The sequence below is a fragment of the Canis lupus genome, chromosome 19 (genome assembly GCF_011100685.1).
Source record: "Canis lupus familiaris isolate Mischka breed German Shepherd chromosome 19, alternate assembly UU_Cfam_GSD_1.0, whole genome shotgun sequence".
NCBI lineage: Eukaryota > Metazoa > Chordata > Mammalia > Carnivora > Canidae > Canis > Canis lupus.
In genome coordinates this window covers 36,281,779-36,299,567 of record NC_049240.1, presented here as the reverse complement: position 1 = coordinate 36,299,567, position 17,789 = coordinate 36,281,779, and positions in this window count along the sequence as shown.

The following is a 17,789-nucleotide window of genomic DNA, read 5'->3' as shown; positions in this document are numbered from 1 at the left end:
CTATCCATTACCAACAGGCAGAGATTCTGTGACTTTTTAAGCACCGAATGGAGTCTATGAGCCACATTAACATCTGATCAGGAGAGTTTTGGGTCATAATTAAAGTCACTGAAACAGGGTGTGCTCTACAAGAAGGACAGCCTGTTATAATAATAGTTAGAACAAGGCATAAAAATCCCTCATCTGACTTCCTCCTGGGTGTTTTCTATCAAAACTCCCACCTGCTGCCTCACTTTTTATCATATCATTACTCAGAAAAATGATTGTAGTGTGACTTGAGGTGAAGCCTTTTGAATTTTCATTAAAAGAAAAAAATCAGTATGAAAGAAAAAAATCATTATATTGTCAGTAATACCGCTCTCACTTTTTCTTGCTAAAAAGGATCTGAATAATTTGGGAGAAATGGACTGATTGTGTCATACTGGGATTTCAATATTAAATTACATCACGTCGAACTGAATGGAATTGCCATTTTTGAAAGTCAAAAAGAATAGAATAGCAGCAATATCATATTATTCAACTTAATAATGAGAATAGTTGTGCATTGATTTTTTTTTAATATGTCAGGCACTCTGCTATATAAAATCCATATTTTCTTATTAATCCTCATAATAATCATATGAGTAGCAGTAGTAGTCTCCATCTGTTTCCACCCCCCATTTTTGCTAAAGCCACTTTAGATGGATCTTGCCAGGCAAATGAAGTTTCCAGATCAATCCCCTTTCCCACTCCCCCACCCTGAATCTACCAGATTGCCTTACCTCCAATCTCTTTATAGAAACATTTGTAATCCTGCTTAAGATACAAGCATTGTTATCATCATACACACTTGACAGGTGGAGAAATGGGAGCTCAGGGCTTGAGGAAAGAAGAAAGTTGGAACATAACTGAGGCAGGATTTCAGTGCCAGCCTTCTGGGCAAGTGTTGAGCCCCTTCACCGATGTCATTTTTTTCTCTGTTTTATAATTCAGTTGCCTGGTACAAAGTATGATGAAGGTGATCTACTCATTCTGTTGAATTTACCTTGTTTGTAGAGTCAGTTGTAATGGGAGATTTGTTGCTCTGTTCTTGTTTTCATAAGAAGTCCAAGATAGAAGGGATCTCAAACTTTCTGGAACAAGTGGTTCTCAAATGTTTCTATGCTTCAGTATCACTGGGGAAACTTGCTACAGGTGAGGTATTCTGATTCTCTTCCCCAGAGGTTTCAAACTCAAATTTGGGTTGCATCCAGAAAGTTCTGCTTTTCAATAAGCACCCCAGGTGAGGCAGGTGAGAAACTTCAGGAAAAAAGTTGGATAAACATTAATGTAGTCTTAACTCCCTTATTTTATTTTTAGATGAAGAAAGATAAGTCACTCCAGAGATGTAAACTTACTTCTCTGCTAGTAGTGTTGGTTCAGGGACTAGAACCTGGATCTTCATACTCTTATTTTTTTTTCCCCAAAATAGAGTCCCTGAGCTGGGGTGGGGGGCTGAGGGAGTAAGGGGCAGAGAGAGGGAGAGAGAAAGAATCTTAAGCAGTGTCTACACCCAGTATGGAGCCGGATGTGGGGCTTGATTTCACAATCCTGAGATCATGACCTGAACCGAAATCAAGAGTCAGACGCTTAACAGACTGAGCCTTCCACGCTTCCCTTTACTCCTAATTATGATTCCTAAACTTTAGCCACAGACCCCAGAAATACATATATACTCTAAGGATTACTATAGATTTAATAAATATTCTTGTACATGCAATATTTATCAGTATGTACGGGAATGCTTTTTAGCTCAATAAATTCATTTGAATTTACAATAGTGTTTTCTTTATGTATTTTCTTCATTAGCAGCCTGCAGAGTTTCTTTAAGTATTAAATAAGGTTCTTCATAACCTGAACAGAGTGGGAGCCATGGTCTAGTGTCCCTCTATTAGCTCTGGCAGCTGCTGCATCCTTTCTAATGGTCAAAAGTAGATGCTGTAATTAGGCCTTCACTTGCCAGCTTACTTAGATCAGCTGGGGACATTAGAAATCAGCTAAGGCCTGAAAGCAATCAAAGTGAAGATTGGATGAGACTTAATGATATCTTCGAACAGAACATTTCCTAGAAGTCACCATTTCTAGACCAGCCAGGATTGGAAACCCCAACTTCAGCTATTTAGATTATACATGTACATTATATCCTCTGCAAGAATAGACCTAAAACAAGCCTGATACTTGAACCTCTTAAGACCTGTTATATGTTTGGATTCCCCCAAAGACCTACTGGGGTGGTTTCGTAGCAATTCTATATATGTGGTGAATAGGCAGACTGAGCAAGAATCTCCAGATGAGGAATATGGAAAGAGGAAGGGGGATTGACAGGGGGGTATACAATCTCCCTTTCCCCACCACTCCCCATACCAATACCATGTGAGATGCTTGCACTTGGTAAGATGTTGACACTGTGTGTGGTGCTGTACTTGCGCTTACACAGGAGATTTGTAGAGGTGGAGAGCTTACCCCTCTGTCTGGGAACATGCTATATGGTCGGTCATCTGTCAGTGTATCTGACAGTGTATTTCATAGGCTAGTCCACAAAATATTTTTGTATCCTTTAACTGTACCTATTGGTGTTTTTCCATCAATCATGTCCCATGGGCCTGTGGTGACAACTATGAACTCATTCTTCAGGTCATAACAGGAAGGATGGGAGGGAGTAAATAGTAATAATAGTGGGCATTTGGACATGAGACACTTGCTTGCTTCTGTAAGTCTCTAAAAATTTAAGCCAATGTCTTAGGATGTCTACTGGTACCCTGTAGTAGTCTCTTCTGAAGCTAGATCTTCAGTTCCCAAATCTGTTTACTCTTTTTCTTCTCTCCACTTGATGCTCACTTTCTTGATCAGCACTTGGTTTGTTAGTCTATTTGGTGGGCGAATATTGTTTAGGCTTCTAAGACTATCTGGAAAGCCATTTCCCTTTAATTTGGCTTGAATGGGTTAGACTACCTTCATGTGCTCTCTACCATGCAATTTAATCACAAAATACAGAAAGACATTATGACATCAGAAAAGGAGCTCAACATTTTGAGTCAAGAATACCTGGGTTCACCTCCTACCTCAGTTGTGTTCAAACTCTTTCTTCTTCCAGTCTCTGAGCTTCTATTCTCCCTCCATCCGTCAAGACTTTAAGTATGGCATACCCCTCTGCTTTCAGTGATGTAGCTCAGCAGGACTTCCTTGTTCAAGTTGATGCCTCCCTTCCCAGCTTCCTTTATTAATTATGCTTCAAGGGACTGGCCAGGAAGGGCCCTAGTATGCTCTGATATCTTCAGATTCTCTTTCTACCAAGACTTCAACACAGCATGAAGAATTTTGAGGTGCAGTGGTGACCAGAAGGAAAAAAATATGATTGTTCCTTGATTTTTGAGACAATTTTCCATTCCATGCAAAAATCTGCCTTTTCATATTTTTATATGTTAGATTTCCAGTCAAGTTAGTTATTAGGAAACAAAGGACTGCGTTTTGGTAGGACCTTAGAAATGGCTATGGTTTCCATGGTGGAAATTGTCTGAAAGCCTCAGTACAGTCCAAACTTGAATTCAGAAATACAGGTTATCCACTTGAAAAAAAAATCTGTGGTGCTTAGCCCTTGAGTTACTTCTAGCCACCAAAGTAAAGAAAGAAAACTTACTTTAAAAAAAAAGGCTGATTATCGCTTTACCTCAACCTTGCTCTTAAGCATCATATCTCCCTCTGATGCTGTGTATTTATTTCAAAATATTTTATAAGCCTTTTCATATTTTCTGGCCCTGATCTGCCCCTATCCTTATGTGATTGTCTACCTAAAAAGGAAAAGAAAAATCATATTGAAGTGTATTGAGGACAAATGACTTACCCACATACCAGAGGATTATTAAATCAAATCAGACCAAATAGATAATCATAAAATCAGATCTGATAGTCTTGGAGGGATTACAGGCATGATTTTGAATTTTAAGTGCCTGAAAAGATTATCATAAGCATGAATGATCATTTTTTGAATATTAGGCAACAGCATGGTTGATTTTGTTGCATGTAGCCTAGATAGACCCCTTGAAAAGAAAAACCATGCACAAAATGGATTAGTTTGCAAGTATAAAAAGAAAGAAATATTAACGTGGTTGGAAATATCCCAACTAAGGAGCTTATTTCTGTAACATGGGTAAGAATTTTTGAGAACAAATTTCTTTGAAAAACAAAATTGTGCGAGGAAGGAATGATATCAGATCTTGAATTTTTGGAATCCTATAAATTGAATGACCTAAATATAGGGAAAGTTGCTTTGTAAACTGAAAATGCATTAGGGTCTTTTACTCTTATTCAATGCACTTATGGGAGTGCATTGTTTGGGAGAGACAAGTTAGGGCCCATATTTTGTTTGGTTTGAAAGGAGCTCAAAGACTGAAGGGCAGAGTTGATTTTGCTTTGATTATTGTCATACCAACATACTTTTAGTTGATGCAAGCCTAGTGACTCTTACTAATCAGGAGGCATATGTGCTTCACTAATGAGAGGTTTTTCTAAATGAAGGAAAAAATACATGGCAAGCCTCAGATTTTCTGCCATATTCTGAAATGAATGTAAAAAGATCCTTTCTAGGATGCCACACTGACTCTAGATGTTTATTTTTTTATTATTATTTTTTTTTAATATTTATTTATTTATGATAGTCACACACACACACAGAGAGAGGCAGAGACACAGGCAGAGGGAGAAACAGGCTCCATGCACCGGGAGCCCGATGTGGGATTCGATCCCGGGTCTCCAGGATCGCGCCCTGGGCCAAAGGCAGGCGCCAAACCGCTGCGCCACCCAGGGATCCCGACTCTAGATGTTTAAATGAAGTTTAGAGAAGACCCTTCAAATGTCAGTGAACTTCCAGAATGTATTACATCTTAGTTTATATGTTAATTTAAAAGTTACATTCTTAATTTAATTCAGGGTACCACCAGCAGGCAGGGAGAAAAAAAATAGATGGATTTCAAAATTTCTAAAATGGGAGACTGTGACACCGAAGGGGGTGTTGCCTTTATTATAGCTTAAGGAGATGCACTTGAGTTAATGACACATCCTAGTTCCATAGAACTATAAATGCCATTGATTTTCTCAGAGATCAATTAAAGTTTCCTAACAGGAAATGAAAATGAAAAGATTTTGAAGCTTCTCGGGAAGACAGAATTATATAATTTCAGGACTAGAAGGAAATAGGGGAGAAACACATTGATTAGGCAGGCACCTAGCATAGGCCAGGAAAGCAAGCTTTGCGCTCAGAACCAGTTCTTGCAGTTAATTCTCAAAGCCACCTTGCTAGCTTCATGTTGTTATTCTCATTTTACTGATGAGCTGAAGGTCGGAGTAGCCTTCCCTGAGTCACAGAGTTAATAAGCATGTGAGAAGGCCTTTCACTCCTTACTACTTCCGTCTAAGAAGGCACAGAAGTAAGTCAGACTCTCACCACTCAGGGCAAGTGGTTCAAACAGACACACTGGGTTTTCATGGGCAAACGGACATGGGTGCTCAGGGATGAGTCCTGGGCATATGTGTTTCCCAAGCTCCTGGCTTCCCTGGGTGGCCCACTCCACAGGATGAAACTTCCAACGAGATCCCTCCAACTTAATTAAGTTCATTAGCCTTATCTAGTACTTTAATTCCACCCTGTGGACTACTAGTGGAGGCCTGGTTCACTGTCTACCTCTTTTCCCTATTTCCTGTCCTAGGGTTATTGTTCTGCTTGTTTCTAGCCAGCGTAAGTTTCCACTGCAAAGCTAATAATAGCTTGAGCCCTTCCCAGTGTCCTAGTCTCCAATATCTGAATGTTTCCCAAAGAAAACCCTCCAACATCTGAGTCTACTGTACAAGAAAACCTCCAGAAAAAATAATTCCTTTTGGAAAGTGAGATAATTTGTGTTGTCTTATCTTCAGCAATTGGTTCATTTTATCGGGCTCCAATATATCAATCTTCCTATAACTTTCCCTTAATAGACTTGGTTCTCAGAAAAGCTTATTCTTTTTTCTAAGGCTCACAACAAATAAATGAGAGTGTTAACTACCATTGCTCACTGCTGCAAATGAGCAGGATTGTAATTGAGTCAAGTTCCCAGGCTCAGACTGATATTCATTCATTCATTTATTCATTCATTCATTCAAAATATACTTTTTGAGTTCCTATAGGTGCCAGAAATTGGTTCTAATTGCTTGGTATATATCAGTGGACAGAAGCCATGAGCCATTAGCTAAATCTAATCCATATTCTATAGGAAAAGCATTTAAATCTTTGAAGGCAGTTATCTTTTCACCATCAAGTCCTCTCCAGGCTTACAGGCTTAATATATCCAGTTCGTTCTGTATATTATGTGATGCTCTCATCCCTCAGAGGGAGCTTCACTAGAATATAAGTGTTTTGCTTATCATTATATCCTGGTGTCTAACAAATAGTGATACAATATATAGTCAAAATACTCCAGATATTTGGAGTTTTAGGTTTATATGTCCAAATGAGGAATTTCCTGGAAGAGCAAACCCCATTACAAATGATTTTATTATCAGCAGTAGATCTTAAGTTGTAGCCCTGACTAGCAGAACCTACCATTTCTGCAAGGATATATTTTAAATGAATATTTTAAATAAATATCATTTTTCTCCTTTGAATAACATTTACTGCCAGTGCCAATTATTTGTTAGTTTACTATTGTACCATCATCTGGCATCTCTTAAAATACTATATGGTTAGATATTTTTGCATGATTTTACTTTATGTGCTTTGTCTCTTAAACCAGAGGAAGGTTCCTTTTTGTAAGAAGCGCAGTGTTTTTCACGTCTTTATGAGTCTCACAAAGTCTACAAGAACACTGTTGTTCCTCTTCTGGCGTTTGATTGTCTTCTGCATCAAGCTTGCAGAAGCTGAAAGAACTTAGAGGAGCCACATCCCATTCTGAAAACCTGGCGCACAAACATAATTTCCAGTCTGTTACTGGAGAGATGAGTCAGGTGGCCACGTCAAACTCATAAGGTACTGGGGGATGTAGTCCTTTCCTGAGCAACCACTTCCCGGACAAGCCTGAACTCTTGTCAAAACAAGACAAAAATGGATTTTGATGGGCAGCTAGTTGTCTCTGTTAAGTGCAAAGAGGGGTTTAACAAACATTTGTTGATGTATTTATATCAGTAGTAAAGATTAAATTGCTCTTATTTCTCCTTGGAACAGTGCTATTAAACATCTCTTAGAAATTTTACAAAATCCTATAGCGGTGTGCACTGGATGATGCATTTCTTCAACAATGATTTGAAAGATTGCTGATGTTTATCTAGGGAGATGTGAAGCAATTTAATATTATTAATTGCTAACAAACGGATAAGATTTACCAGAATTGTCAAAGCTTAAAGCTCCAAATAATCATTCCTCACACAAGAAAATTTATTATGCCATTATGCTTATTTCTATCAGGGTTCCTATAGTGCAATCACTGTTTGCTATTAAATTTTTATTGCACATTTAATTTATCTTTCCCTCTAGTGGGGAAACGTATTAGAGAATTCATTTGACACCAGTATCTTCTCCCCTTCTCTTTCTCACTTCTGCTCCCCCTGAAATAGATAGGAATATATTTGTATCTTGGTATTAATTATACAGGAGCTGAGGAGAACAATGCTTGCTGCTGCCTGAGGGGAATTAGCCAGCCAGAATTAGCTTTATGGAGAACCAAGTGGACTTCCATTTATACGCATCCATTTTCAGTGGTTTATAAAGAATTCTGGAAAAAATCCATTTATATGTGAAAGCTTGCTTTTCATCGATTAAAATAGAAAGTAATTTTGGTTTCCAAATATTAAAGGCAGACTGCTTGTTAAAGGTTGGAGTTGGGGAGCTATTTAGTCTACAAAGTAGTATATTGAAAATGAAGTTTTACATTTCTAAAGGTATAGCTTTTGTGCAAAGCTTAACAATCTCGTTCCCTATCCTTCTGCCTGCCCCGAGAGTTACATATAGCTGGATCAAGAGGAAAATTGTGCTATAGGATACAGAAAACAGCTTTTTTCCATTGCCATGGCTTTTTTCTTAATAGGGCCAGATTTGTGGAAACTCCCTCAGCTTTGGTACAGAGGAATCTTTCTGTTGACTTTCAGAAAGATTTCTAGCTCTTGGGCCTAATTTGCTAAGACAGGAGTCAGCTTGTATTATTGATTAATCTGAAGCTTTGGTCTCTCTCAGGATTTGATAACACACCACAACTATTTTTCTTACATTGAACAACTACCAAAGTTTTGTTTGTATTTTGGGTAAGAAGCTGAACATGACAAAATATCAGTGATCCTATTTCTAATGTCGCAGTGAGATTACATATTTTTTTCTTTTGATTGAACACTGAGGCCTGCTGAACTCAGGAGGGAGTGTAGAGCTGTCCCACCAATCCCAGGAAAAGTTTCTGAACCCTGGTTAGGACTTCAATATCCCTTTATTCACCCTCCACTGAGAGTACTTTCCCCCTGGATCGCACCAAATGTACTTACATTACATATTTACCAATGGCTTTAGTTGTTTGTTTCCTTATACACCTTGACATTAATGCCCTGGGACAGTTTAATTAGTGCTACAGAAGGAATAGGATTTAGATCTGACATATACTGGGTTTTGATATGGGACAGTAGCTTGGGACTTAATAGTTTGAGTAATTTTTCTGTCTTACTCTTAATACCTGAATATAACAGCCAGTCAAGAAAGAGTGAGCACGCTGCCAAAATTGAACTGCCTTCCCCATTCATCTTCTGAGGGCGCTCTTCTGGAACCCCATAAATTGTGTTTAGCATTGGCACACCATCCAGTGGGGCTTCCGCTGTAGTCACGGTACACTCTTGCAGACCACATGTCTAAAGTTTTCCTGTCAGCCTCAGGGCCACCTGGGGCAAACTTTCTTTCTTTCTTTACTGATTGCTGTTATGTAGAATGCCAAGCCTTTGGCATCACTGGTTTGAAGGGGCTGCATGTTGTGTGCAAGCGGCCTGCAATACTTAGAAGGTGTCCAATGCATTTTTGTGTCTGTGTTGTTCAACACTTTGCTTTCTTCCAAAGACTTAAGAGACTCATCCGGCAGCCTTTTTCCTTGAACTGATTCTCTTCTCCCTCCTCTGAAACCTCCCCTCACCAAAACACACACACTACCTGCATCCCACCCGCCAAACTGGTCTTAACACTGTCCCCTGGGTATAAGTTATTGAAGCTGGCTCAAACTAGTCCATGTTAAAGGACATGATTGTTTTAAGGTTAGGACAGGCTGCAGAGGTACAGGAAGTGGCCGGTTGGTAACTAAGTCTGCTCTTCCCTTCTTTCCTGGGTGTCTGGGAACTCTCATCTGTTTTCTCTCTATATTTGCTTCATTTTCTTAGTTTTTTTTTTCTTTTCTTTTTTCTGCAGAACAACTTTCTCAAGTTTACCTCTTCTCTTCGTCCAAATTAATTTAACTTGCAGGTAACTTGGTTTACATGGTTCTGACCGCAACCCTGACTTTATGTGAATATTTGCTTTAATCATACACCCTCAGTTACATTTGATCTTCATGTGCTTTTGTTCAAATTCTTGAGTTCAGACAGTGCAAGCCATCTGTAGCCTGCCAACTACAGTGTTCTGTAGTCAAAGTCTGTTCAAGGTAGTTGAGCTCATTGACTAGGGCTAGGTGACTTATTTTATCATTTTAAACCATGAGTAATTTCATTATTTGAGGACTTATAAAAGAAAAACAAACCACAGAAAAACAGGAAAGGTTTTGTCAAGTGTTTTCAGGTAGAAATGAAATGAGGACTTTTTTTTTTCTGTGTATTGTGTTCTGAAAAATTTTCTGGTGGAATCTAATTTATAATTGAATATAAATTAGTGTTGTAATTTGTATAATGGAAGATTGTATAATAGATCCCCGTCTTCACTACAGACATGTTGAATAAATATTTAAATAATAGTGGCTTGAGAGACTATTTAATGATAAATCTGCCCAGGGTACCTTTGTCTTTCAGGCTGGCCATGGTTGTATTTGGCACTTGTTGCAAGTTCCAGCCCATGTTATCTCTAGAAGCTATGTTAAGAATTGGCCCAGCTTCCTGTGTAAGGAACTGGCTGCCCTGAACTGCTGGCCAAGTGTCCCTCCTGGTCAAGGAAAGACAAGGGGTGGGAGAAAGGGGAGAGGCAGCAGGAGACCACCCTTTGCCCCAGCCAGGAGGGTAACTGCCACCCTTCCCCAGTCCTGAAAGAGAACAGACCCCTGGACTGAGCAGAGGTTAATCCTTTACCAAGCTGTTCTGTGTTTTAGTTTGATTTCCTCTCAGTATGATGCCTCCCTACAGAGCCACATAATGCCTTTCTGATTTGGTTAGCATTAATTTGGGCAGCATTAATTTAAAGAGAATGTTTAATAGCTTGAGTATGGTTGTTTATATGGATATATCTTTCTTTTTTTTTCTTTCCTTTTCTTTTTTCTTTCTTTTTCTTTTTTCTTATTTATTTATTTATTTATTTTTTGGTAGCCGCTGAACTTTAACACTGGAGCCTTGAGTTTGGTCCAGCCTTGCTTTGGCCTGCAGTCCAGACTCTCCTCCCAGATATTCTGTATCTGCAGTTGCAGCCCACCTGACACTGCTCTCAGGCATTCTAACACCGAACAATTGCCTGCTGTCAGTGTGGAAGTAATGCATATGGCCCAGAGGGGAAGGCAGCAGCATCTCTAGGCAAGCTGACTCCCTTGTTAACTCAAAGCTGCCTCATGGGGTCAGATTTCCCTGCTTTCCAGAGCAGTAACTTTCCAGGAGGGGCAGTGATATCAGTGTGGTAGTGATGGATTGCATTGTGTGAGAATTCCTGGCTGAAGTGGCTGTCAAGTGCACTGAGAGCCACTGTCATCCATGCAGGGAGAGTGAGCAAAGGGCTCACCTTAGAAACCATGCACAATTTTTTTCCAGACTTGGTGTCACTTGCTATTAGCATCAACAGCACATAGCAATGGACCTTTGCTTCTTCTGACTTCTCTATTCCATAGAAGGTTACCCAAGCTCTTCTCCCAGACAGCAATTTGGACTTGAGTCTCAATGCTCACTGATTCTTCCCTTCCCCACAGATTTCATTCCCGCAGTCACCCTCATTTCTCCTGGTACAACATTACTTTGTGGACAACACTTTCCCAAGATGAGGCCTTCTTCATCTCACCCAACAAGGACTGAAAAGAACTATGGAGGGGCCAGTAAGAGTAAATCTCCACCCTTAATTTACAAATGACTCTGAAATAAGGCTTTGTACGTAAGGGAATTGCTCAAAGCCTTGTCACTTTTTGATCTAGATTGATTTCTTTTTCTCATGATTTGTATGGTGGTTTCATGAGGGACTACAGCTCTGTATAGAATTTCTTATCTCTTGTAACTGGCCCCCACCAAACTTGAAGGGGTTTGGACTAGAAGCTGAGTTAAAAACAAAACAGGAAAAGAATATGGGATACAAATCGCAGCCACTCTACAAAATTCATTTTCTTTCATCTCCATGAAACTATTGTTCTAGTTTTACATACTGATACTGTCTTTAATAGACAAAGATCCTACCATTGTACTGTTAATCTATGACTTAAATTATTGTGTGGCATTAAGCTAGTTTCGAGGTCTTTAACTACTGCAAACCTTTGTTTTCCTCTCTAAATTGGGGTAAGAGGGCTTTGGAAGCAGAAGCCATATTTTATCTGGAACAACCTGAGGATGGAGTAGATTGAGCCTTGAGCAATTTTTCAGAGACTTAATTACAAACCCCAAAGCTAGCATGATAGAAAGAATATTGTTAGAATGTTGGTGATGTTGTTATGATAAGCATTTATTGATTTATTTATGCCTCCAAATCATTTTAGAGAGTGATTGGAAACAGCTCATCTCTATCATCATTCTATCTGCATGAATACAATGGGATAGATTAAAAAAAAAAAAACAAAGGTGAGGAAATGGCAGCAAAGGGACAATGAAATCAAGAAAATAGGATAGAGAGAGAGAAGGTTTGATAATGCATAATGGATATCATAAGACACTATTCAGCTGCCGGAGATGAGTTTCAAATTTGGCTGTAAATTAACTAGCATCCACAACAAAGGGGAAACACAATCTGTTGCAAAAATTATGGTGTTCATTAAAATGACAATGAAACAAAGTCAGGAAAAGCCTGCTCTTTCTGGTTCTGAGATCCCAGCGACCTCCAATTCATGATTCCTGAGAAGAGGCACCTTGGATACTGTCATTGCCAACATTTTGTCATTGTCAATGTTTTCAAAAAGTGGCAAGTTTCTCAGCATTCCCCAGTGCATGCTAGTAGCATGTAGTTCACTAGAAATATTTGTATGAGGTTTCAAAAGTATACTGAGTGGTAGTATTTATCTTACTGAAACCAGAAGTACAATAATTTTATGTAGTTTGTGTATCAATAAGCATTGGGAATCAAGGCAGTGAAGGACAGGTTTGACAATCACTAAAATTATGGTTGTATACCTGAGTACAAAACCATAAAGTCTCTTGAAGAGAAAGGAAGCCTGAATATGGGTGTAAATATACAGGTAGGAAAAGGATCTCATTTGAAACAACTGCAAAATAATTATAATGTAAACATTTATGACTATCTGTTCCATGCTAGCAAATGAAGAAAGAAGATGATCAAATTTTAGCTGAATTAGATTAATTGCATACCTAAAATCACCTCAAGGGAAATAAAAAAGAGTAGAAAATGTTGGTTTGATAGGTCTTAATGAATTCACACTTAGGAAATTGGATTGTAGTTTTGTTTTGTGTTTAATACCTTGGCAGGGCAGACTGGGTAGTCTCCTAAGCTTTCAGAATGTGATGGGAAGCTGGGGAGAAAAAGGCATAACTTGGAAAGTGTTTACCAAATTACAGTAGGCCAAGGGAAAGAGGGTATTTACTAAAGAGAAGGGGCAATAAGCCTGATGGTGGGAGAGAGAGAGAGGAGGAGTAAAGAAGGAAGACCATGGGGCAAGGAGAAAGAGACGGAAAGAGATGGACACATGGGGGGTATAGAGAGGTATATAAATTTGGAAGATAAAAGACATTCTAACCCTTCAACAAGGTCAGCAAATTAACTTTCATGCAGAAAGCTGTCAAGAATAAAAAGCTTCTTCCTCAGAAAATAGGAGGTAAAGAGAAACAAGAGAGACTTTTCCTTCTCTCTCTCCATCAGTCTTCTCTCTGCCATTTAGTTTTTGTCATGCCCCAGTGCTAAATGGCAGGTGGAGGACAGTCCTACCCAAAGGGAGGCCAGGAGACAGGAGTTTGTGTTCCAGAACAGTGGGGACAGGGCCCAGTGTTAGATTATCCATGGCCTCGTGAGCTCTGACAGAGTCTGGGATCTGTTTCATGGTTAACATGGTACCATTGTGGGGTTTTACATAGGGGAGCAATAGAATCACATTTTTATTTTAGAGATGTTATTTTGGCAGGATTATGGGAGATTGGAGAGGGCAGTTACCTTAATTCTACCCGTAATTTTATTTTTATTTTTATTTTATTTTATTTTATTTTAATTTATTTATTTTTTTGTGATGAGCTCTCTGATTCTTGGTATTTCATGCCACCCTGAAGCAGTGGGCATTCTTTTTCTGTCCTCTGGTTCTCCAAGAATGGTCCTATAAAATGTTAAAAGAACACTGAGAGACACCAAAGAACAACATGCCAGTATACTTTTTCTAAAATACCATTTATATCAAATCATTTCCTGCTGCAAAACTTTAAATTCCTGATTCCTCATTGAAGGCTCTTTATCCCAACAGCTGCATACTCTCCTCACTCTGCTGTCCCCCTGTACCTGAGGTATTTCCCATCCATCTTTCCCCAACTCTGCTTTCTTAGGAAATTAATCTACTTATTCCCCTAATAGGTCAGCTGTATTGACGTTCCTTTCTCTTTTTGGGAGGCTCCTTCCACTTGACTTCTCTCATCCAAGCACTACCCAATCTTTAAAGCCCATACCAAATGTTTTTACCTTTAAGGAAGCAAAATAAACTGGGAGAAACAATATGAACCCTGAGAACAAGTGTAGCTGGATTCAATACTAGCTAACAGTACAACGTCACCACCAGGATGTTGACATTGATAAGGTCAAAATAAAGAACATATCCACCACCACAAGATCTCCTGTTGCCATTTTAATAGCCATATCCACTTCCTTCATATTCCAGTTCACTCTTTGACCCCTGGCAAACCAACAGTCTATTCTCTATATATGTAATTTTAAAACTGTTACATAAATGGAGTTATATAGTATGTAACATTTTGGGGTTAGGTTTTTTTATTCAGTGTAATTCTCTGGAGATTTTGCTGTTGAATATGGATCCATGATATTAATGTAACACGGTTTAACTTTGCCCCCACTGAAGGACATCTGGGTTATTTCTGGTTTGGCTAATATACAAATACAAATACAAGCTTCTATAAACTTTATGTGCAGGTTTTTGCATGAACACTTCTCCATGTCTCTGGGTTAAATACCTGAGAGGATGATTGTTTAGTTGTATGGTAGTTGTCTTTTTTTGTTTTCTAAGAAATGCCAAATACATACAATCATTTAATGAGTGATCCCATTTCTCTACATCCTCACTAGCGTTTAGTGTGTCACTATTTTTTATCATCTATTCTGATGGGTGTATAGTGAGATCTCATTGTGGTTTCAATTTGCATTTAGTTAAGGGCTAATTTGTTGAATCATGTGCTTATTTGCCATTTGTATTTCTTTTGTCATGAGATGTTTCTTCATATCTCTTGCCCCTTTTCTAAATGGATTGTTGCCTTTTTTTTCTGTTGAGTTTTGAGAGTTCTTTTTATATATTGTAGTTCTTTGTCAGAGATGTGGTTTACAAATATTTTCTCTTAGTCTGTAGCTTATCAATAGGGTCTTTCACAAAACAATTTTTTTGTAATGAAGCCCAATTTATCAAAAAGGTTTTAAAAGATTTTATTTGAGGGAGAGAGAGAGAGAGAACTTGTGTGTGCATACAAGTGGTCAGGGAGGGGCACAGAGAGGGAGAAGCAAACTAGTGTCTTTATCTGATTTGATATCAGTGTAATGCTAGTTTTGTAAAATGAGTTGAAAAGTGTTCCTCTTTTCTGGAATTGATTGTCTAGAATTGGTATTAATTCTTTAAACAATGATAGAATTGTCCAGTAGAACTACATGTGCCTGGAGATTTCTGTTTTGGGTGTTTTTATTATAAATGAAATTTTCTTAGAATTTACGAAGCTATTTATTTCTTTCATTAATGAGTTGAGGTAGTTTGTATTTTTCAAGTAATTCAACTGTTTTGTCTAATTGTCAAATTAAAGTGTCCATTGTAGTTTATAGTATTCCTCTGTTGTTTTGTTGTCTACAAGGTCTGTAGTGATATTCCCTGTCTCAAATCTAGTATTGGTATTTGTCTTTTTTTTCTTTGTTAGTGTTGCTGGAGATTTGTCAGTTTTATTTTTAAATAAAGAATCAACATTTTGTTTCATTGATTTTGTGTTCTCTCTCTCTTTTTTTTTTAGTGACTTCTGCTTATTTTTATTTATTTTATTGCTTTGTGTTTTTCTTTTTCTTCTTTTTCTTAAGATGAGAGTATATATTATTGATTTGAGACTTTTTTTTCTTTTTAAATATATACTTTTGGTGCTATATATTCCTCACTGAGCAGTGATTTACTTATATTCCACACATTTTGATACTTTGCATTTTCATTTTTATTCAGTTAAATGTATTTTTTGATTTCTCTTTATATTTCTTCTTTGGCATATGGATTATTTAGAAATGTGCTGTTTAGTTTCCAATTATTTGGAGATTTTATATCTCTTTGTTACTGAATTCTATTTTGAGTCCATTGTAGTCACTGAAAACAATCTGCATCTTTAGTTTCTAAAAATTTGTTGAGGTTTGTTTTATGGCCAGGATATAGTCTGCATTGTTATATATTCCATTGATATTTGGGAAGAATGTGTATTCTGTGGGTGGAATATTTTATAAATGCCAGTTTGACCTTGTTGGTTGATATTTATGTGAATTCTTCTAAATTCTTATTTTTTGTCTAGTTATATCATTTGTTAGAATTGTTGAAGTCTCCAAATAGCATTGTGGATTTGTCTATTTCTCCTTTCAGTTATTAGTATTTGCTTTACAAATTTGGGGCTGTGTTGTTTGGTGCATACACATTTATGATTGCTATGCCTCTTGGTGGATTGACCCTTTCATCATTATATATATCCTTCTCTGTCTCTGGTAATTTTCTTTCCTCTCAAGTTTATTTTATCTGATATTAATATAGCTATTCCTGCTTTCCTTTGTTTGCATAATATTTTTTTCATCTATTTACCTTTTGTCTACCTGTATTATGTTTGAAGTGAGTTTCTTTTAGCAAACATACAGTTGTGTCAATTTTTCTCAAATCCACATTGCCAATGTCTGTCTTTAAATTGATATATTTGGGCCAATTATATTTAATGTAATTATTGATATGTTAAGGTTTATGTTTACCATTTTATTTTTTGTTTTCTGTTTTTGTTTTTTTTGTTTTTTTTTTTTTAATTTTTTACTTCTTGGTTTTCTTTTTCTGCCTTCCTCTAGATTACTTATATTTTTTAGAATTCCGTTTTCTTTTGTCTGTATTTTGGATATATCTCAATGTATAGCATTTTTAGTCCTCTTTTTTTTTTTTTTCACCTTTATCAAAGATTAGTTGACCATATAGTTATGGATCCATTCCTAGATTTTCTATTTTGTAGCATTCATCTATGTGTCTGCTTTTGTGACAAGTGGTGTCAGGAAAACTGGACAGCAACATGTGGAAGAATGAAATCAGGCCACTTTCTTACACCATACACAAAAATTAATTCAAAACGGATGAAAGACCTAAATGTGAGACAGGAAACCATAAAATCCTAGAAGTGAACACAGGTGGCAATCTATTTGACCACAGCTATAGCAATTTCTTATGAGATACATCACTGGAGGCAAGGAAAGCAAAGGAAAAAAGGAACTATTCATCAAAATAAAAAGCTTTTTCATAGCAAAGGAAATAGTCAACAAAACTTAAAGGCAGCCTCTGGAATGGGAGACGGTATTTGTAAATGACATCTAATAAAGGGCTAATATTCAAAATCTATAAAGAATTTATCAAACTCAACACTCCCAAAAACAATAATCAAGTTGAGACATGGGCAGAAGACATGAATAGACCTTTTTCCAAACAAGATATCCAGATGGCTAATGGACACATGAAAAGATACTTAACATCATCCATCAGGGAAATACAAATCAAAACCATGATGAGATACCACCTTACATTTGTCAGAATGGGTAAAATTAACATAGCAAAGAGTATATGTCAGTGAGGATGCAGAGAAAGGAGAGCCATCTTACACTGTTGGTGGGAATGCAAACTGGTGCAACCATTGTGGAAAAGAGTATGGAGGTTCCTCAAAAATTAATAGAACTACCCTATGACCCAGTAATAATACTACTAGGTATTTATCCAAAGGATACAAAAATACAGAATCAAAAGGGTAAATGTGCCCTGATGTTTATAGCAGCATTATTGACAATAGCCAAATCTCCATCAACTGATGAACAGATAAAGAAGATGTGCAATATATATATATATATATATATATATATATATATATATATATACACACACACACACAACACAGAATATTATTCAGCCATGAAAAGAACAAAATCTTGACATTTGCACAAATGTGGATGGAGCTACAGTGTATTATGCTAAGCAAAATAAGTCAGAGAA